This window comes from Vulpes vulpes, chromosome 1, assembly GCF_048418805.1.
Source record: "Vulpes vulpes isolate BD-2025 chromosome 1, VulVul3, whole genome shotgun sequence".
Taxonomy (NCBI): Eukaryota; Metazoa; Chordata; class Mammalia; order Carnivora; family Canidae; genus Vulpes; species Vulpes vulpes.
This window is the reverse complement of record NC_132780.1, coordinates 175,364,372-175,386,150: the sequence shown is the minus strand read 5'-3', so window position 1 is coordinate 175,386,150 and position 21,779 is coordinate 175,364,372.

The following is a 21,779-nucleotide window of genomic DNA, read 5'->3' as shown; positions in this document are numbered from 1 at the left end:
AAATCCGAGAGATAGGAATAGACCCCTACCCACTCCTGCGATCAATAAAGCTGGGGAAACCTTTAGGGGACAGATGTGTTTGCATCCAGGCCACCTGGGCTTGTCTGCTCGCGAGGTGCCCTGCTTGCCCCAGCCTGCATCTCTCCGGTGCACATTTTTTCACTAGAATTCTTGAAATAGCAGGGCCCAGGGGCAGGAAGGGAGTTGGGTTATGCCTGCTAACCGGGCCAGAGGGCCGGGCCAGGGATGCAGCGAGCGCGGCGCTTGCTTGAACCGATCGCTGGGGGGTGAGGCCGGGCAGGTCCCTCCGACCCGGGCGCAGAGACCCACCGCAGCCGGGCCCCCACCCCCACCCCCACCCCCACCCCCACATGCAAGGAGAGCGCGCCAGGCCAGGAGGTGGCGGCGAGAGCTTGCAGCTCTCGAGCCTCTGTTCTCGCTTCCCGGGCTCTCTCCCCGGCCCTCCGCGGCCGACAAGGGCCGCAGGACTAGAGCCGGACTAAGGCTCGCTCCGCTCCGCTCCGCTCCGCTAGCCCCGTCGGCGGAGGCCAGCCCGGGCTCCCCCGACCGTGGCCCATGGCTCGCTAGCCCGGCAGCCGTGCGGTGCTTGCGTCCTCCGTCCCGGGCCGCTGCCGCCGACCCAGCGGTGGCCAAGGCGGCTTTTCCACCTCGCGCTGCAGATCGAGTCCGCAGAGCCGCTGGGTCTCCTGGCCCGGGAGCAGCGGCCGCCGGGGGCCTCCGGGCCCAGAAATGCTGGAGCCTCAGCTGGGTGCGGCGGGGCGCCGGGCCCCCCCGACACCGGCCGGGAGGGGATGCTCCAGGCTGTCCTGGCGAGGCCGCGGCGCGGGCACTGCTGCTCGGTCTCCGGCGGCTCAACCTGCGCTCCCCCGAAGAGCTGGGCCGCCGGCCCCAGGCAGGCCCCTCCCGGACTCCGAGGCGAGGGCTGCCGTCTGCGTGGGTTCGGTCCAGGCGAAGGGAGCCCCAGTGTGCGAACCCCTGCCGTGCCCGCAGGCACAAAGAAGGAGCGCGGCTTTGACGCTCTATTGGCATCGGTTACAAACATGCCACATTTTGACAAGGAAGACATTTTTCTTGAGAGGAGCGGTGGAGGGACTCAAATAGGATGTTGGAAACCCTAGGCAGGTGCTGCTCCACATGCTGAAACGATTCCAGGGGCTCCGAACACAGGGCCCACGTTTAGGAGGATTGATTTTAGTCCTTGAGTTGTCCCAGAAAGAAGATGGACAGGTAATTAAATGAGGAGGGATATTTTTATTGCCTATTTGGATCTTTCTTTTTTTTCTCTCTCTCTCTCTTTCCACAGGAGGAAAAGCCACATGTGAATGAGAACCAGGAACAACACTTGAAGGAAACGCTTTTAAAACAGCCTCGGTTATTCAAGCTTATAAATTAACCAAGGTGAAAATAATCACTCAATAAAGCAAAATAAAATCTTGCAAGCATGAATGTGGAGAGTCCTTGAGTCAGTTCATAGTATCTCTCCAAAGAAGCAAAGAGAGATGTAGAAAGTGCCTTTCTATTTCCAAGTTTTAATCACTGTATCTCATTTACCTCATTGGAAATCCATCAGAGAGTATTCCTTTTGTAGCATGAAGGATCAAAAAAAGCTTTCCCTTTTGCCCTTCTAGGTTCCAGTGATTAAATTGCTATAAGATTAACAGGAGAAAACAAAGTTTAGTAATACGTATACCTCCTGTATATACATGAAATAGACCCAGGAAAACTGTAAGCCAGGATATGGCTCTTACGACGATTTAAGTCCTGGTCTAGTCTACTGATAAGTGTTTCTAGAGGTTGAATCATCCCCTTCTTCTAGATACAGTGGACAAAGGAGACACACTCTCAGATTTCCCATATAAATATAAGTGTCCCTTACAAAAAAGTAACTTCTACTCAGTTCTCAGAGCTTACCTGTGTCAGCTTTTTCTTAAAAATAACCAGTTTAGGATAATCCACAGGCTAAGAGACACATTTTGGGGTAACAAATTCTGTTGCTCTTTAGTCTCACCTTTGAAACTTTAAATACGTTTCACGATCAAGAAGCTTGAATTGCAAAAAAAAAAAAAAAAAAAAAAAAAGAAGAAGAAGAAGAAGAAGCTTGAATTGCTCCATCTTACTGAAACTGTCTCTTAGTTCTGAAAATTGGCCAGTTCAGTTAAACACTTGTGTCTCATTTCAGAAGGCAGCCTAGGTGGGCTCCAAAGTTAGGCCTATGTTGTGCAAGGAATCAGGTAATGAACAGGAACTGTTTCTGCAGAAACAAAAGAAAAGCAAAGGTTAATGATTAGAGAAAATGATAAATCAGTTTCTGAGCCCAGAGGACAGCCAGTCAAGATTTCTAGATGTCAGGGTTGAAGCACTTTCAGATGGAGTGAGGGGAGGCAGTAACAATCTGAGAGATTTTCATGGTTTGCAGTTTGAATGCCTCTGATTATATCATCAGTGTACCAGTACACGTTCTGAGAGGACCATACAGCAACAAGTGTGAAGAAGATTTTCTAAATGATTTATTTGAGAGAGAAAGCATGGGGGATGGGAGGAGCAGAGGGAGAGGGAGAGAGAAAGTCAAACCAACTCGGAGATGAGCATAGAGCCTGACCTGGGACTCGGCATCACAAACCTGAGATCATGACCTGAGCTGAAACCAAGAGTTGGATGCTTAACCGACTGAGCCACCAAAGAGCCCCAATTTCTCTGAAAATTATATCAAGTGTCAAGCTTCAGTTTGCAGGACCTTAAGGTGAAGGACAGTTTTAGTACTTAGTGATTCCAAACTAAAGGATGGGAGAAAATTGGAAATGTTAATTTAGAGATTGTAGCCCGATGAGGAAACCAGAAGAATTTAGCATAAATACCAAAACCTCAAAGACAATCACCATGACCGGAGTTAACAGGACTAAAAAATTTTTTTTAATTTTATTTTTTTAAATTTTTTATTTATTTATGATAGTCACACAGAGAGGGAGAGAGAGGCTCCATGCACCGGGAGCCCAACATGGGACTCGATCCTGGGTCTCCAGGATCGCGCCCTGGGCCAAAAGCAGGCACTAAACCGCTGCGCCACCCAGGGATCCCCAGGACTAAAATTTGATATCCACATGTTATAATTTCTATAGAGGTATAATTTTGCTTTCTATAATTACTATTTTATATTATTTGGAAATGATCTAGATATTCAACAAATATCTCATCATTTATTTTAATTTAGAAAAACTAAAGTTTCAAACTACCAAAGAGATTTGGAACATTGTTTTTAAGTACGCATACCCTAAAATATAATTGTTGCTAAAAAATGTATCTATAATTCTTATCCAACTTATATCTATGTACATAATTTGTTCCCAACAATTGCTTAGAAGAATTTGTTTTTAATCCGATTAAATAGAGCTCTCCTACAAACTAATTTTAGCAACAAAAATAACACACATCTATAACATGTGTATACATGCTAGACACACATAACCTTATAGACAGCAAGTCTTCTTGCGATCCTCTCTTTCTCTCTTTGCCCTTCCCCCTGCCCATATGCACTCTCTCTCTCTCTCTCTAAAATAAGTAAATACAATCTTTTAAAAATAAAATAAAACTTTAGCTATGAGATAGGCATAATAATGCAAAACTTATCGATATATAAAGATTTTTATACTTATCGATGTCTAAAGATTTTTCTTTATTTATTCATGAGAGACACAGAAAGAGAAGCAGAGACATTGGTAGAGGGAGAAGCAGGCCCTCTGCAGGAAACCTGATGCTGGACTCGATCCCAGAACTCTAGGATCATGCTCTAAGCCAAAGGCAGCTGCTCAACCACTGAGGCACCCAGGCATCCCAAAACTCACTGGTTTATAAAAGAGAAGTTGGATCCAAGCTGTGTTTCTGGCAGATGAGATAAATTAAGGTTACCTCCTTAGATGGCTAAAACTTTTTCTACTAATATTTGTGAAGAATACATTCAAGATTTTTTATTAGCCCACTTTTTCAATACCTGCCCCCTTTGTGTTTCTTCTAATGAGAAACCTCTCCCTAAAGTTTGCATTTCAAAAACTGGCTCTTAGTTCCAAGAGAAAGTGGAAGTAGAAAATCTACATGACAAAGGCACAGAAATTATCCAAGTTTTCTCCAAGAGAGTGAGAGAGGGAAACTGAAGAGACCCAAAGAAAAAAAGCTGTTTTTTTTTTCCTTTGCTCCTTTTCCTGCTTCTATTCTTGCTAGAACCTGCAACCCTGCCTTAATGTATGTCCTCCTTATAAAGGTCAAGGAGGTAATAATTTTTTTTGAGACTTCCAGCACAATAGATAACATCTAAGGAGTGACCAGGTAAGGTTATCACATACATTTTCTGAGACCACTGACACCCTTACACAAAGACCCCTGGATTTAGGGCATAAGTGACTTACAGAGGACATCTGCACACTCATCCTTGTTCAACCAGTTCCTCTGTGCCCAAGAAGACACATAGAGCAGATGATTGTCCTCAATAAAAACTCCAGACCCTTATAAATAAAAATTAAAAAAAAAAAAAAAAAAAAGGATCCCTGGGTGGCGCAGTGGTTTGGCACTTGCCTTTGGCCCAGGGCGCGATCCTGGAGACCCGGGATCGAATCCCACATCAGGCTCCCGGTGCATGGAGCCTGCTTCTCCCTCTGCCTATGTCTCTGCCTCTCTCTCTCTCTCTCTCTCTCTGTGACTATCATAAATAAATAAAAATTAAAAAAAAAAAAAACTCCAGACCCCAAGCAAAAACAAAAGTCATTCTCCTTTTCCTTTTTGAGTCTCCCAGACTCTCCATCAGTACCTGCTCTCTATTCATATAATAAAACTGTTCTCACTTCCTGCTGGCTCAGGTTTGATTTCTATCCTTCATATAGCCAAGGACCTTTCTGGCTGGTCCTTTGGGACCTCTCCCTCCTGCTCCCCAGATCCTTGGACCTGGCCTTCCCTCACAGTAGGAGTTTTGAGGGTATATTTGCCTATTATCAGAGGTTTAAGTTAATTACTATGTTGTTTTGTTTTGTTTAAGTAGGCTCTCTGCCCAATGTGGAGGTTGAACTAATGACTCCAAGGTCAAGGGTCGCATGCTTTACCAACTGAGCCAGGCTGGCACCCCTACATTAGTTACTAATTAAATTTTTCCTTTCCTTAAGTGTAAGACATTTGTGTCTCCAATTTCCTGATCTTTTGCAATACCTATAAGAATTTTGAGATGAGGGATCCCTGGGTGGTGCAGTGGTTTGGCGCCTGCCTTTGGCCCAGGGAGCGATCCTGGAGACCTGGGATCGAATCCCACGTCGGGCTCCCGGTACATGGAGCCTGCTTCTCCCTCTGCCTGTGTCTCTGCCTCTCTCTCTCTCTCTGTGTGACTATCATAAATAAATAAAAATTAAAAAAAATAATAAAGATTTAAAAAAAAAGAATTTTGAGATGAATAGGGGCTTGAGGATTAGTGAGAATAGTTGGCTTTGAATTGCTTCTAGAACCACATTTCTGGCTTTGTAGAGATTTGCAAGACAAAGACAGTTGTTTCCAATTCTTTAAAGAACTGGATTGCAGCCTGAATATCGAGGGGCTGAGCTACCCATTCAATTAAATTATCTTCAATTTGTTTCTTTATATCAGGAAGACTTCCATTACAAATAAAATGGGAATTCAGAAAATGTCTTTGTTCTGGAACTTCAGGGCTTAATGTATTTAATGTCTTTAAGAAGTCTGTATGAAGCATTTAACAAAAGGCCTTGGATGCTCTTCTTTCTGAATGCATAACTCAATCTTAGACCATTTCATTTTAGGGTGAAAACTTCTAATATTTCTCTTATCAAGTCCCTATCAATCTCCAGCTGAACTATTTCCTGGTTATTTGTAGGAGAGAGGGCCTGAAAGAGTTTCTGGTCATCTGTTTCCTTGGGGTGGGGGAGAGTCTCCCTGGGAGCCATCTGGCTTGTCTGATGGTTATAGTATAATCTTGGTTGGGAAGAACACCCCTCAACAGCCAATTTAGGCCCCTGTGAGTGGGCTTGTGAATGACCACTAAACTTTCCAACTCCTCTCTAAATTTGGTAGGGTCTTCTAAGAGGGATTTATAGTTTAGAAGATCTGTTGCTGGGATCCCTGGGTGGCGCAGTGGTTTGGCGCCTGCCTTTGGCCCAGGGCGCGATCCTGGAGACCCGGGATCGAGCCCCACGTCGGGCTCCCGGTGCATGGAGCCTGCTTCTCCCTCTGCTTATGTCTCTGCCTCTCTCTCTCTCTCTCTCTCTTTCTCTGTGTGACTATCATAAATAAATAAAAAAAATTAAAAAAAAATAGAAGATCTGTTGCTGTCCACGGGATATGGATTTTTTTGCAGTGGAGGTCCAGGATACATTCACAAAGAACCTTGTATAGGGAGGCTTTAAGTTGTCACTCTGTGATTACAGAGCCCTGGAAAGTAGGAGGAATTGTAAGGAACATAGCACAGTGAGCTCCACAATCACTCTCTGGTACTTCTGCTAAATTCACTTCTTTACTTTTAATATTTACTTGTGTAACCTGTATACCCTGGGGCTAGAAATCAGACTAGGGTGCTCTCTATAAATCTTGTAAAGAAAGGTGTTTCAAAACAGGCAACTGGGTATTTAAGGTATGAAGTTGGAGGAGTTTTGGTATCTAAGGGAATTTGCTGGAGCAATGGGGCTGGATTTTTTTTTAAGATTTTATTTATTATTTATTCATGAGAGACAGAGAGAGAGAGAGAGAGGCAGAGACACAGGCAGAGGGAGAAGCAGGCTCCATGCAGGGAGCCTGACGTGGGACTCAATCCAGGGTCTCCAGGATCACGCCCTGGGCTGAAGGCAGCACTAAACTGCTGGGCCACCCGGGCTACCTGGGCTGGATTTTGAAATGGAGGTTAAACGAGGGGCCCAGATATAAAAGATCTCCTGGAGGGTCCGGTACAGGTAGGTGGGCATAAGAGGCTATATGAGAGAGTAGAGAAGGGGAATTTACATTATAATGTGGACTCTAATTTTTGTGCTATGCTTGATTTCTGTTCTTTCATCTTATTAAGAGAGCCCCTAAGGCTAGCCATCATCCTTTGTATCTACTTTTCAATTTGGCCTTTCCATAGGTACCACTAAGACAATTGTTTAGGATAAAAGCTCTTTGGGGAAAAATTAGATATAGAAATTTGTCTAGTTCAAAGGGTCCATCATCTGACCATTGATGAGTAGGAACTTATTTTAATCTCAACAGTGACTCAAACCAATAAGCCTTATTATGGTTTAACCATGGACATAGGACACATCCCCAAGGAAGAGTGCAAAAGATGCAGCTATCACAAGACTTAGAAAGCTCATTCCCAGAGGTAGCCTCAGAAGTCAGACTTCATTGGCACAGTGGTAAGAATGGTGTAGTGCAGTGTATCCAGTTTCCCACAAGAATGTGAGATGCCTCCAGTTACAGACCCACTAATCTGTGACACTGGGCAGGCGCTACTGGAATGGGACTTTTCCAGCACTAACAAAACAACAGAGGTTGAGAAACAAAGGTCCCTTATGAACCGAGACCCCTTATAGCAAACTCTCCTGAACTGGCACAGTTGGATGAAGAGAATGCTGATGCCAGTTGCAAGTCCAAGTTGTTACCCGTCCTTCTGACTGGCTATAAATCAGAGGTTCCCATGACTCCCTCTCTTTTTGGATCCACAGCCTATTCGGCCGTCTGCCAGATGTACACTGGTACATGTGTCCTACAGTTGGCAGTGACAAAGCCATATTCCCTTTGGTGACAAAGTCATGCTCCCAAGACATAGAAGACTAAAGGAAAGCCTCATTCAGTTTTTCTTATTTGCACATTTATTATATGCACCCAACTTTAAGCCTGGGGTCTCCTGGAATCAAAATAATACCTTAGAGGGACTGTGTGGTGTTTTACAAAGTGTCTCATTGCACAGAAACTGTCTTGGCATTGGTGGGTGACCTTGTATCAATCTAACCTGTTCTGTGACCGACTTATCCTAACATGGGGGTCTTTGGGCTAGGTGCCAAGCACTCTTACTGCCCTTAAGTGCTCTTTATGTGCCCACCAATATAGTGGCTTTGGCTTCCAATATGTCCCATAGCAACAACCTTTACCTCATTTGCACATTAACCTACAGCCAAGTTTGTCTAGACAGATGCTGGTCTGGTAAGAACTGTGAACTGCCAGTCTGAGGCGGGCTCGAACAACAGGTATAGAGGCATGCCGATTCCTACATTCTACCTTATGGTTTTTCTTTATATGACAAACAACACAACAGACAGAAACTAAGAAAAACATTGACAATCTCTGTGAGGAAAAGGATCAATAAAAACCAAGAGTACTCAAAACAAACCTTTACCAAAGTCACTACACCCAAGGAACTAGTTCCACAAATATTTTCTCTGCTAATATAAATTTAGAAAAGAGGGGATCCCTGGGTGGCTCAGTGGTTTAGCACCTGCCTTAGGCCCGGGGCGTGATCCTGGAGTCCTGGGATCCAGTCTCACGTCAGGCTCCCTGCATGGAGCCTGCTTCTCCCTCTGCCTATATCTCTGCCTCTCTCTCTCTCTCTGTCTCTCTCTCTCAGTCTCTTATGAATAGATAAATAAAATCTTAAAAAAAAACAAACAGAATTAACAGGAGAAAAGTGAACTTTAATAACATGTTTGTGAAGTGGTTCAGAACAGGCCCTTCCCCAAATGTGCCACTTTGGCATGTGGATTATTTTGAGCTGAAAGCACTTGAGACCTTGTGGGCTCAAGAGAAACTTTTTGTTCCTCCCTTCACCACACAGAAGAAGAATCATAATTGGGGGTCTTTTAGACTAAGAATTATTAGCAGATGTAAATTTTATCTGAGTATCCCATCTGTATGGTAGGGCAAACATCTAATTACCAAGCATCTGCTCTTCTTATCACTCTGTGAAGTGCATTCCTCTCTTCTGAAATCCCAGACCCCTACTTCCTTCTACTTAGTTCAGAATGACATATATGACTCATTTTGCCTGTCTTTGGAATTTTCTTGTCTATGTGAATTCCCTGTGTGTACGCCTATTAAATTTGATTTTCTCCCATTAATCTGTCTTATGTCAATTTGAATCTTAGTCCAATTAGAAGGACCTTTGAGGGGACAATGTAGGGTGACCTGATTGAATGGAACCCAGTGGCACCGGTGGTGGAAGAATGCACCCAAGGAGGAACAAAGGAGATAGCAGTTTATTGAATATACTGCAAAGGAGCAGCAGGCAGGATAGCAAAGGGAGAGACTGTCTGCCGGTAGGCAGTGGCGAGGGGCTATAGTTAAAGGGGAAGTGAGGAGGAATGGGAACATATAGAATTTTCCTTTTTTGGTACCTGTTCCCAGTTGTAAGTAGCCCTTTGGTCAGCTAGGGCCTATGGCTGTTTCAAAGTGGGTTGCTAATGAGCCTGTTTCCATTCAGCCCCATGGTCACTGTGGGCCCTTCTACTCTGCTCAGGTTTTCTTTGCTCAAGCATGTTGCTTAAAAGTGCCCTCTACAGACAAGAATTCTTGCTTCCTGGGGTGCCTGGGTGGCTCAGTTTGTTGAGTGGTTGAGCATCCTTGGACTCTTGGTTTCTGATCCGGTCATGGTCTCAGGGTCATGGGATTGAGCCCCACGTGAGGTCCCCACTCAGCGTGGAGTCTGCTTCTCTCTCTCTCTCTCTCTCTCTCTCTCTCCCTCTCCCTCTCCTCTTCCACTGCCTCATGAGCATGTGCACATGCAAGTGTGAGCACACACTCTCTCTCTCAAATAAATAAATAAATCTAAAAAAAAAAAAAGAATTCTTGTTTCCTGATATATACTTCCTGTATACATGGAAGAGACCCTGAAAAACTGAGTAACTCCCCCAAATGGCCAAAGCCATCACCTTATTTTTTTTTTTTATTTTAGATTTTTTTTTTTTTTTTTTTTTTTATTCATGATACTCACACAGAGAGAGGCAGAGAGGCAGAGACACAGACACAGGCAGAGGGAGAAGCAGGCTCCATGCAGGGAGCCCGACGTGGGACTCGATCCCGGGTCTCCAGGATCGCGCCCCGGGCCAAAGGCAGGCGCCAAACCGCTGCGCCACCCAGGGATCCCGGCCATCACCTTAAATATCATCTTTAGCTAAAGACAAAAGAAAATGTTGCGGGGGAGTCAGTTGTGGGAGGTGACCAAGAAAAGCACAGCAAACCAAGGTATGGTTGTAATTCAGATTTAAGTCCTTGTATTCTCCACTGATAAAAGTTTTTAAAGATTGAGTCATTCCCCCCTTCCTGGCACAGAGAGGGATACACCATTAGAAACAGAGATTTCCCTCATACATATAAATGTCTCTTACAAAAGAGTAACTTCTACTCAGTTTTCAGAGCTTTACCTCCGCCTGCCATTTCTTTCTCTCTCTCTCTTTTTTAAAGATTTATTTATTTATTCATGAGAGACACAGAAAGAGAGGCAAACACATAGGTAGAGGGAGAAGTAGGTTCCCTGTGGGGAGCCTGATGTGGGACTCCATTACAGAACCTTGGGATCACACCCTGAACCAAAAGCAGATGCTCAACCACTGAGCCACCCACGTGCCCTGTGTCTGCCACTTCTTAACCAGTTTATAATAATAATCAGTTTAAAATAATCCTTGTGCTGACTCTTAACCCTAGGAAACAAACTGAGGATTGCTGGATGAGAGCTGGGTGGAGGGATAGGATAACTGGGTGGTGGGCATTAAGGAGGGCACATGATGTAATGAGCACTGAGTGTTATATGCAACTGAAAATTACTAAACTCTACATCTGAAAATAACGATGAACTATATGTTGGTTAATTGAATTAAAAATAAATAAATAAATAAATTAATTAATTAATTAATAAAATAATCCTCATGCTAAAGAGAAACACTTTGGGGTGGCAAATTCTACTCTCTTCCAGGCATCTGGATTTTTTTAATGCTTTCTTTTATTTAAATAAAATTAGTGTACAATGTGATATTAATTCTAAGTATATAACATATTGATTAAACAATTGTATACATTACTCAACGCTCACCCCAATAAGTATGGTCACCATGCATCACCGTACAATGTTATCACAATATTATAGACTATATTCCCTATGCTGAACTTTTTATCACCATGACTTATTTATTTTATAACTAGAAATTTGTATCTCTTACTGCCCCTCAGCTATTTCACCCGTAAGCATCTGGATTTTTAAAAATAGGACTGTCAACCTGTGATGAACTTGGAAATGCACAGATCTCTTCCTGTTTTAGGACATCAACTTTAAGAAGGTTTGCTTTAAGAAATTTTGCTGATTTCTGTGAATCTTACCGACATATTCTTCAATAAAACAATAACAATCATTCCATTAATATCAACTTGATGGGCAGCCCCGGTGGCTCAGTGGTTTAGCGCCGCCTTCAGTCCAGGGTGTGACCCCGGAGTCTGGGGACTCCAGGATTGCGCCCTGGGCCAAAGACAGGCACCAAACTGCTGAGCCCCCCAGGGATCCCCCAATAAATAAAATCTTTAAAAAATATATCAACTTGAGTATTTCATGTTCTATTCATATCCTGGGCAGAATCAGTCCCCCAAGCACTTATCTTCATCAGACCTTTACAAAACTGTTCTCTTACTATTTCTTTCCCCACATCCATCCTCCTGAGTTCCTCTCTAACCAGAGCTCCTCTGTGAAGCCTTCCTCGGTCTGCTTGGGTGGAGTGAAGTTTAGGTGTAACATCCGTCATTAGAGTAGATTTGACTCATTTGTTCTGCTTTCCTTTACCTGCCCTTCCCTTACAGAAATAACAGCTCTTCAGAACTCCCATAGCTTTGATTTGCTACTTACTATATTTGGGTTGGAATCTGTCACTTTGCTGTCACTTTGCCTTTTATTACAGTTAATTCATAGACGAGCCTTACTCAGGAGCCTGTAAGCCCTGTGAGGGTAGAGATTGTGTTTTGTATTCAGCCTCAGTTCTCTAATACCCTTTGGTATGTTGCAAGGTAATAATAAGTAGTCCATAAATGCCCATTGAAACCAATTCAGTTCAGTTTATATTTTATAGTCATGTGGATACAGATCTATGTTTACCTTCATTATTTGAAATGTAATAGACTTTGCAGGGAGAACAGATGCTCTCCAAACTTTAGAAGCTTATCTATGACTGTCTTTCAAATATTTGGGGGAATCTATACTTTAGCAATAAAATTGTCTATAACCAAAAGTTGTGACTCAAGTACAATCAAAAGAAGACAAGATATATGCTCAGTTGTTACACTGTAATAGATGAACTGCAAACACGTGGGCTCTAGCTTTCTATTTTACAAACTTAATCTGTGCTTTCGGTCTAATTTAATTTTGTCTTTGCTCTTATATTTTGTCACAGTATTGATTTTTTTTATCGTCTTCTTGAGAGGTTCTAAATTTCCAACTCAATTGTTTTTTTTTAATTTTTATTTATTTATTTATTTATTTATTTATAATAGTCACATAGAGAGAGAGAGAGAGAGAGGCAGAGACACAGGCAGAGGGAGAAGCAGGCTCCAGGCACTGGGAGCCCGATGTGGGATTCGATCCCGGGTCTCCAGGATCGCGCCCCGGGCCAAAGGCAGGCGCCAAACCACTGCGCCACCCAGGGATCCCCAACTCAATTGTTTTCTTAACGTGACTGGTTCTTCTTGCAATTTCTTCACGATGAGTTTACCAATTAACATCCAATGCACTGCTTAATATGGGCTCTTACTACCTTCCTAGAAACCTAAGGAGAAAATAAATATGGAGACTACTTCTGGGTCCAGGTAGGACTTACTCTTCAGGATCTGAATTATCTGAGAGAAAAGCTTTCAAATTTCAGTGTAGTTAAGATCAATTGTACAATTTAACTTAAATGCAGATTTCCAGACCAGACTTCTAAAAAATCTGTCCAACTCAGTTGGACTATAACTGGGCCCTGGAAACCTGCTTCAGGGGCCTTCAGATCATACTGTTCTAGATCTATGGTTGTATACCTCTGCTTTTCTTTCCTTCCTTCCAACTCATGGCCCTTGCACCATTTTTAAAACTCAATAACAGTTAATTTATTCTTAAGAATTTTTGTCCGCGTACAGAAGCATTTGTGTATATATCACCACTTCACTTTCCTAAGCAAATCAACTCAGACCATTCAAGCATTTTTCTATTTTGTTTTTTTTCTCTTAATAATTCATCCAGAAATCTTTTCGTATCAGCATTATTTGCATTGACTGTATGGTATTTCATGGTATAAATGAAGATAATTTTATTATTTATATGATTGATGAGCAATTATTTCATTTTTTATATTACTTATAAAAATGCTGCAGTTACCTTCCTTGTGCATATATCTACTTACCTAAGCAAGTAAATATCCATGGGATAAATTCCATAACAAGGAATTATTGGATCAAAAGCAATGTGTGTTTTTAATTTCATCAGATATAACCAAATTGCCCTTCCAAAGTGTTGAACCAATTTATAGTCCCATCAACAGAGTAGAAGAGAGTCTGTTTTCTCTAAATACTTAGTAGAACTGTTTTGTCAAACTTTTAAAACAATTTCAGGGGATCCCTGGGTGGCGCAGCAGTTTAGCGCCTGCCTTTGGCCCAGGGCACGATCCTGGAGACCCAGGATCGAATCCCACATCAGGCTCCCAGTGCATGGAGCCTGCTTCTCCCTCTGCCTATGTCTCTGCCTCTCTCTCTTTCTCTCTCTGTGTGACTATCATAAATAAATAAAAATTAAAAAAAAAGAACTTCATTCCTTTAAAAAAAAAACAATTTCAGTTTGAAAATAGTATCCCATTTTAATGAGCATTTCTTAAATTTTAGGTCAGATTGAGCATTTCTTGACTTGGTCATTGCTCCTATTAATTTCTGGAGGATATAATTAAAAAGTCAGAAAGCATTTTAAGCAATTGTTAGCTCTGTATAACATTAATATGGAATTCCATGAATATACTGCACTTGGAATTCTTTAAGTTAGATGTTAACATATATACCTTTAAGGAAATACTTTACTCATAAGTTGATAGAGGAATATTAAGATGGAGCTAATGTTTCTTTCTTATTTGATATTTCTGCCAATTGAATAGCTTTCTGGTATATTATTCCTCTTTTGAATTAGTGACAAAGGTAAATTGTTTGATTTCTAGGAAGAGTTACTTACTCTGTGCATGAAATATAACGTGAAACAAGGAGGCAACTTCCTTTCCCCTCTACTTCAGGATGCTCAAATCTTGCTGTCATTTCCATTTCCTTCTTTGGTGCTTTGCCCTATTTTAAGCATAGAAAGTAACAGAACATTTATAAGCACTCAACTGTCTGCAGCTTTGGTGCATCATTTAGAAAGCAAGAATCATTTCTCGCAGAGCACTGACTGGCACCACACAGCAGGGGAGTAAAGCTGAAAGGAGAAACTACTAGAAATTTGTTTTCTCTTTGCTCAAGTTTCCTGTCAAACGCATAAAACCTGGACTTAAAAATGAACCAGATGTGGTTCAAATGAACTTTCAAGATTAAAGTCAAAACATGATTTTTTAAACTTTCAAATGATCATTGTGTATTGTTCCTCACAGTATTATTAGAAACTGCTCTGAACTTTTTATTTGAGGTTATAGAGCTATAAACTTTAAAAGCTGGTTTTATTACAAACTCAATCTTTTGGAGTATTCTAAATCTTTCACATACTTGAACTATTTATATGGGAAGCAAAAGACTATTTTTAAAAGGGTAACCGATTACCATCACTTCCTTGTATAAGTTTTTTTGCACTGAGAAATTTCAGTTACTCCAAATGCTCTTCCCTTCAAAGCCCAATGAAAGTAAAGCACCTCATTCTGTTAAAGATGATTGCAGATTATTACATGTGCCTTGAGTGTGTTAATGTAGGATGCCCAGAAACTTACGGTGAAGAGCTTCATGAATTGAACCTCAAACTCCTTACGTCCACCTCTGATCTCATAAAGCCCCCTTTTATACAATTATTTTGGAAAATAACTTCTTCATGACACATTTACCATGATTTTTTCCCATAAAAATTAAAAGGATTTTAACTTCCAAGTTTTTCTTTTTGAGAAAGCAAAATCAATGCAAGTCAGAACATCTAATTAATAAATTTAACAACAAATAGTAATTTTGTTACCTAAGTTCACCCATTTAGTATAGGCTGGCAAGATTTCAAATGGTGGAGCTTCTGCTGGTTTTTCAATTCTTCAGACTTCTGATGGTAGATGGTGCTGTGACAGCAGAGATGGTGGTGTGAATCCCGGCACCACTGGCTACTGTTTTCATGCAGGAACCACGGTGCCACATGCTCACAGCTGGTCTTTTCACTTTGGTTTCACCATTGAAGGAGAAAGTGTACTTGGAAGGCTGGCTTATTTCAATTTTCCTCACCATTTTCTGGAGGGAGGCACCATAATGACTCCTGTATTTGCCAATGATTCTGACCTTACTAAGTTTAGCTATATTGCTGCAAGCTAGGACCAAGCCCAGAAAGAGCCACGTTTACCACTATTAAGTTTCTAGTTTGAAGGCGAATCTTCGAAGGTCCTTAAGACCTGAAATTGCCTCCTAGTTGCTCAAGATACTGAGTTACTAATCATTTTCTTTGTTTTTGCCTCCAGTGATACAACGTAATTGCAATATATTAGAACTTTGATTTCACTAGAAACTCTTCAGGCTGCTAAATGTTTTTCTAAGTTCCTGCTATCAATCTTTTCTTTTCTTTCTTTCTTTTTTTTTTTTCAAGATTATATAAATGCTTGCCTTTATTTTCTTTGAGTATTCTGCTATCAACCTTTTCATTGCATCCTCTCTCTTGGCAATCTCATCCATTATTGTGGCTTTAATTTTTATTTTTTTGAATATGACTCCCCAAATCAATATCTCCAATCTGAATTTTCCCCTGAGCTTTAGCTTCACACATCCACCTGCCTGTAGGGCAGCTCCACCTAGATTTTTTGCTGGCATCTCAACCCCCAAATGAACTCATCAAAGTCCCCTCCCACCCTTGCTCTCACTCAGACTTCGCTTTTCTCTTTCTGTTTGGGGCATTACTATCCTTCCAAGCTTTAGGTTCCAAACCTTGAGTTCAGCTTTCACTTTTTCCTTCCTTTTCCCTGTTGCCATAAGCTGTTCAGCTGTGCCAAAGAAATCATTGTATCCTTTCTCTTTTCCATTCCCAATGTCATTCCCAGCAGCTCTCCCAAATCTCTCCTAGGGAAAGTTTTCTTAATTTGTCTCTTTACCATCTGCCTCTTCTTCTATTTTGTGCTAAGGATTTCCAGCTAGAGCTGTCCTTCTAAAGTACAACTCTGATTTTAAGATGAGACAGTCTAAAAGAGTTGAACCCCAAATCTGGAGTGAGCTAAGTGTGGGAGGATTGGTTAAGCCACTTTATCTCTCATTCCCTCTTTTCTTATTTGTTTTGTGGATGTTAATAATTCCCACAACCTATAGTTATTGCAACGGAATGAAAATATGCACATAAGATTCTTATCCCTGGCATATAATTAGTGCTCAATATATGTTAACAGTTATTATCTGCCACTTTGCTGCTCCAAACTGTCAATAGTGCCATGTCAACCAAACAGTGCTGCTTTAAACTACCTTTCTAGCTCTGAATCCCACTTATTGACCTTCTAAAACTCTCTTTAGTCATATACGCTAAACCTTTCTCTGTATGCATATTGCTTATCTAAGTGTTTACTTTTTAGTTTGTCTCCTAGCTATTTATCTAATTCCCTTGTCTTAGTCAACATTCTTTTAGTTATATATATATTTTTAAAATATTTTATTTATTTATTCATAGACACAGAGTGAGAGAGGCAGAGACTCAGGCAGAGGGAGAAGCAGGCTCCGTGCAGGGGGCCTGATGTGGGACTCGATCCTGAGTCTCCAGGATCACACCCCAGGCTGCAGGCGGCGCCAAACCACTGCGCCACCAGGGCTGCCCCATTCTTTCAGTTATAGACGATGTACACTCTTCACAGTTAGTTGAGTAAAAAGAAAGGAAATCATTAACTCACATGTATGGACTAGTCAGGAACTGGAAAGCATTCAGGAACCATGGAAGGCACTCCCTCAATCACTCTCAATTTGGGGCCCTGGGGGCTCCACTTGTTTCTGCACTTGGGCTTCAGTTTCTGCCTCTGCACTTTGACTTTTTTTACTTCTCCTTCTACCCAGAAGTAACCATCTCTCAGTTCAGGGCTTGTTATTTTCGTCTACTTGGTTTCATGCACAAATCAAATGGCACTACATCCTAATTCTAAATTTCTGGGAAATAGAATTAGGTAAGAACATATTCTAAGCCGGTCAGTCCGTCATAACAGCAGGCCAGGCAATCTCAGACAAACCTGGCTGCCAGGGCTCACCTGTGCTGGGCAGTTCTCAGAGAAAGTCCCTGCAGGGTAAGATGCTCCAAAGATATTTAATGTAGCAGAAAATAAGGTCATTAGAGCATGAGTAGTGTTTCATCATTTTTGTATTTTCTCACCATTACATAGACCCCCTTCAATAAGTTTTCATGAAAAGATCTGAAAATATCTTTCACGAGGTTGCTAAAAAACAGTGCTGATATTAAAAGTGAAGTTAAACTTATAATTTGCTTTATCTGCAGCAAATGATACAGGCTTGTTTGGAAATTACAGGACCTCATGGGGCAATGGAAAATTTTGCTACAAAATGAAGGAAATACTTGAACATGTCTTAAACCGGGGAACTTTGAAGAAATGCAAAAAGTCATCTCAACTCATCTTTGGTAAAACTTCATTTTGTGTAAAGCTTTGTGTACTCTGGAGCCCAGTGGAAGAAAGATGCTGATAGACTAGAAAGTATCCATGCAGAGTCAACAAAGGTGATAAGAACAGAGAGTATGCACTATTAGTTTCTGAGGCCTGCTGCGATAGAGTAGTGCTTTAGTAGCAAGCTAAATGGCCTAAAATGACAGAATTTTATTGTCTCATAGTTTGGGAGTCTAGAGTTCTAAAATTAAGATCCTGATAGTGCCATGTTCACTCTGAACCCCATGGGGAAGAATCCTTCTTTGCCTCTTCTGAAGCTTCCCCTGGTGGTGGTAGCTCTAAGTCCTTGGCATTGCTTGGTTTGCAACTCCAGTCTCTACCTCTGCCATTACATGGCATTTTCCCCCTGTGTCTCTGTGGTGGTTGGTCTGTGTATTTACAGATCGCAAGACATTTTTCTCTTCTTCTTAGGATACCAGTCATATTGGAGTAGGAGCCATGTTAATTACTTCATCTTAACTTGACTGAATCCACAAAAACCCTATTTCCAAATACGGTCACATTCATAGGTAACAGAGGTTAGGACTTTGACATGACTTTCTGGGGGACACAATCCAACCTATAACAGAGTACGACCTATAAAGATCTTTTATTTATTTATTTTTTAAAGATTTTATTTATTTATTCATGAGAGACACAGAAAGAGAGAGAGAGAGAGGCAGAGGCACAGGCAGAGGGAGAAGCAGGCTCCATGCAGGGAGCCTGATGTGGGACTCGATCCTGGGTCTCCCAGATCACACCCTGGGCTGAAGGCTGCGCTAAACCACTGAGCCACCGGGGCTGCCCTATAAAGATCTTTTAAAGTTGAAATATATCTTAGTCCAAAAATGAGTCTTTGAGGATGTGATAAATTACAATAAACATTGGGATATTGTGGTGGTCAGAACGATGCCCTCTCATCTCAGATGTCCATGCCCTAATACCTAGAACCTGTGATTATGTTAGGTTACAAAGCCAGGGAGGATTATGGTTGCAAATAGAATTACACTTGCTAATCTGACTTTAAAATAGGTGATTAGGGCAGCCTGAGTGGCTCAGCGGTTTAGTGCAGCCTTCAGCCCAGGGCCTGATCCTGGAGACCTGGGATCCAGTCCCACATCGGGCTCCCTGCATGGAGCCTGCTACTCCCTCTGCCTGTGTCTCTGCCTCTCTGTGTGTGTGTGTGTGTCTCTATGAATAAATAAATAAAATCTTTAAAAAAAAACATACTTAAGGTAGATGTTAGTAATTTGGCTCAAATAATGATTTATCAAGATCAATTGCTAACTTGTTACTGCTGGAAGTAGTCACAAGATGCCATATTAAATAGACAAGGATCTGATACAGAGAATGTTGCCATATTTGTTCAGTAGCATATGTTTAGAGGATAAGTAAACCTTTCAGTCATATTACTTGTGCTTTGTTTCCCTTTACCAGAATAAAATTTACTAAAACGATGTATATGCCCGTTAGAGTGTGTGGAATTCAATTAACATAGCTGGATTTCAATTTCACTGGCAGTATCAGAAAGTTCACCTGTAACCAGCTCCCTCTGGGGAAGATTGCCTTCCTGTGTAATCTGATTTCCATAGTTACATGGAATGAGAACCTGGCCCCTTGAAAACAAGGTATTGATCTGGTAAGAATCTACCTTATTCTTATTCATAAAAGCTGTTTTCAGTTGCAAGCATTTAAGTTTCTGAAAAATCACCCTTTTCTAAAGGAATACTAACTAAAGCTTGAAGTGATGATTGTTACCCTAATCTTGCTTCTAACATTTTATGGGTTACTATATAGTCAAGTTGTATCATATTCTGCAAAAATAATATTAGCCATAGAGAAGTCAAGAGGTTTCTGTCTCTGCCTTTTCTCCAAATTTCAAATTTCAAATTGTCCTTTTCCCATTTGAAAGGGGGAGGGGGAAGGATAGTTCACTGATAGCTTTTATGGAGAGGTCAGAATGACTATAGAATGATTTGTGAGCCCAGAGGGTTTACGGTTATTTTATGAAATTCCCACCATCTTGCGGAGATTTATAGTTAATTGTTAAATTTAATTCTGTTCAAAGTGTTTACTCCCTTTCTTTTCCTTCTCTCTACTATCAAAACATTTCCTGGTAAGTTTCCTCTATAACTTTGTGTGCATGTACATGCATACTGCCATTGCAAATGACGCCAAGTTCAATTTCATGAAGATAATGTATAAAAATCCTAGCAGCAAGTTTCTTTAAATTGAGAGAGAGTGCTTATAACACTGATGCTGCCCTGCCATGTTAATATAAGTGAGAATTATTCTTTCATAAACACTCAACTGTGAAATTCCTCCTGGCAGGTGAGAGAAACCTACAGGTGGGTTCCTACCCAAAGAAATAGTGCAGATTGGACTATGATGGGCTACAACAAAGGACTAGGTACTTGTATTAAGGAGGATTATACTATGCGTATGAAGCAGGAATTCCCAAGCACTCTGCAACTATGGAAACTGATGTATGAAGTCTGAGGTCCTGGCACAGCAGCAGCTGATTTCTATCATCTCTGTATTTTCTATCCCTGGAATTGTCGGGTTTTCATTACCAGGACCTCTAAGTTCTAGTTGGATTCTTTATATATGCGTACCAATCCACAGCCACATTTTCAAATGTTCTTAATTTTAACTATGTATTTCCTCTTCTATTCTCAAAATCAATTAGTGTCATACTCTAATTTAGGTGCTACAATCACTTTAATATTTGCCTTAGGTTTCTTTCTTTCTTTCTTTCTTTCTTTCTTTCTTTCTTTCTTTCTTTCTTTCTTCCTTCCTTCCTTCCTTCCTTCCTTCCTTCCTTCCTTCCTTCTTTCCTTCCTTCCTTCCTTCCTTCTTTCTTTTAGGCTCCACACCCAATATGGGGCTTGAACTCATAACCCTGAGATTAAGAGACATATGCTGTACAGAGTGAGCCAGCCAGGTGCCTCGGCCCTTTAAGTTTTTAGTTTGTCTCATTTTAGTGTCTTGACTTGGGGGCAGGTGTCATAATCAAATAATCAAAAGCAATACATGGTTTCCTATAGCCTTTCCTAAAGAGAGGATTTGGTTTTGTCTTCCTGGAAAATAAACACTCTACCTCCAACCCATTTTTTAAGTGAAGGTTTTCTATGCAAAAATGGCAAAAATCAAAATAGTCTCAAAATATCCTATTGTACTATGTTACCAGAGGTAGAGCAAGTATGAAAGAAAAAGCTTCCAAATTTTCACATTCCAACTACGTGAAGTAAATAATTTTTTTCTGAATTATATTTCCTTAAATTTTTGTGAATTAGTATTGAGAATTGCATTATTTTCTCAGTAAAACAAACAAGAATCTTTTAAAAATACTTTCAGGGACACCTGGGTGGCTCAGCAGTTAAGCATCTGCCTTCACCCCAGGGTGTGATCCTGGGGCCCCGGGATCAAGTTCTACATCGGGCTCCCTGCATGGAGCCTGCTTCTCCCTCTGCCTGTGTCTCTGCCTTGTTCTCTCTCTCTCTGTGTCTCTCATGAATAAATAAATAAAATCTTAAAAAAAATACTTTCACAAGAGACAATAATAGCAAGGATGAGTTCAAATTCAATTTACTAAGTGTTGTGTTAGGTCTTTGAGGTTTTTGATTGTTGATAAACCTATGCATATTACTTGTGAAATGTCTATTGATTTCAACCATATGGTAAAAATCATTGCTTAGTGGAGAAACAATAGCTGTGAAATGATAAAATGAAAAACAATATAATATTTATTTTCTAAAAGATTAATAGGAATACAAGGAGTATAATAAATTCCTCTTGTACCATAATTGACTAGCAGTAATAAGAATGTAGAAAATATTGGGAGAAGACTGTAATATTAACCACTTTTTAATAGAAAGTCTTTATAATATATATCTTCAGTAGCTAAATTTCCTTTCCCACAGCTCCTTGTATACAGATAATTTTTGCTCATACAAGCCTTTGCAT